Here is a 1,510-nt window from a genome sequence, read left to right as displayed (position 1 = left end):
TTTAAAACTTTCTTTTTTTTAATTTGATTTTCAATCATATCTTCTCAATCATATCTTCTCAATCACATCTTTTTCAAATTAATTCTCAATCATAGTTTTTTTTTCTATTTATTTCTGATTTTAAAATCTTTTTCAAATCACTTAACTACTTTCTCAATTTTAAATTTCAAAAATCACCAACTATTTTTTTTAATTTTTTTTAATTATTTCAAAGTCTTTTTAATTTGTTTTCGAAAATTCTTCCCCTCTTCTCAGATCCTTCTATTTAAGGACTAACACTCCTCCACTATCAGTAATTCGGACTCTCTCTATAAGTTCGAATTCTCTCCTCTCTACCTCCTCCTTCTATTCTTCTTTTCCTCTGACACCTCAAGGAATCTCTATACTGTGACATAGAGGATTCCATACTTTCCTCTTCTCTCTTTCATATGAGCAGGAGCAAAGACAAGGGCATTCTTGTTGAAGCTGATCCTGAACCTGAAAGGACCTTGAAGAGAAAGCTAAGAGAAGCTAAAGTATAACTCTCTGTAGAGGACCTAACAGAAACTTTCAAACAAGAAGAAGCCATGGCAGCCGAAAACAACAACAATGCCAATAATGCAAGGAAGGTGCTTGGTGACTTTACTGCACCTACTCCTGACTTCTATGGGAGAAACATCTCAATCCCTGCCATTGGAGCAAACAACTTTGAGCTTAAGCCTCAGTTAGTTTCTCTAATGCAACAGAATTGCAAGTTTCATGGACTTCCATTAGAAGATCCTCATCAGTTCTTAGCTGAATTCTTGCAAATCTGTGATACTGTTAAGACCAATGGGGTTGACTCTGAGGTCTACAGACTTATGCTCTTCCCTTTTGCTGTAAGAGACAGAGCTAGGACATGGTTGGACTCACAACCTAAAGAAATCCTGAACTCTTAGGAAAAGCTGGTCAATGCCTTCTTGGCAAAGTTCTTTCCACCTCAAAAATTTAGTAAGCTTAGAGTAGAAGTCCAAACCTTCAGACAGAAGGAAGGTGAATCCTTCTATGAAGCTTGGGAAAGATACAAACAATTGATCAGAAGGTGTCCTTCTGACATACTTTCAGAATGGAGCATCATAGGTATCTTCTATGATGGTCTGTCTGAACTGTCCAAGATGTCATTAGATAGCTCTGCTGGAGGATCTCTTCACCTGAAGAAGACGCCTGCAGAAGCTCAGGAACTCATTGAAATGGTTGTAAATAACCAATTCATGTACACTTCTGAAAAGGAATCCTGTGAATAATGGAACAAATAAGAAGAAAGGAGTTTTTGAGATTGATACTCTGAATGCCATATTGGCTCAGAACAAAATATTGAATCAGCAAGTCAATATGATTTCTCAGAGTCTGTTTGGAATGCAAGCAGCAACAGGTAGTATCTAGAAGCTTCATCTGAAGAAGAAGCTTATGATCCTGAGAATCCAGCAATGGAAGAGGTAAATTACATGGGAGAACCCTATGAAAACACCTATAATCCTTCATGGAGAAATCA

General features: G+C 37.0%; 1 non-coding gene across 1 annotated transcript; it reads right to left on the bottom strand.

The window, feature by feature from the left end:
- Positions 1–971: 971 nt before the first annotated feature.
- On the bottom strand, positions 972–1,075 carry LOC148548733 (small nucleolar RNA R71). The gene has a single exon (XR_015898000.1). It is a non-coding gene; the product is annotated as a small nucleolar RNA R71 (small nucleolar RNA).
- Positions 1,076–1,510: the final 435 nt, after the last annotated feature.

The sequence above is a fragment of the Arachis ipaensis genome, chromosome B8 (genome assembly GCF_059453495.1).
Source record: "Arachis ipaensis isolate K30076 ecotype BB chromosome B8, ASM5945349v1, whole genome shotgun sequence".
NCBI lineage: Eukaryota > Viridiplantae > Streptophyta > Magnoliopsida > Fabales > Fabaceae > Arachis > Arachis ipaensis.
The sequence above is the reverse complement of the archived record's forward strand: the minus strand, read 5'-3'. Positions and strand labels throughout refer to the sequence as shown.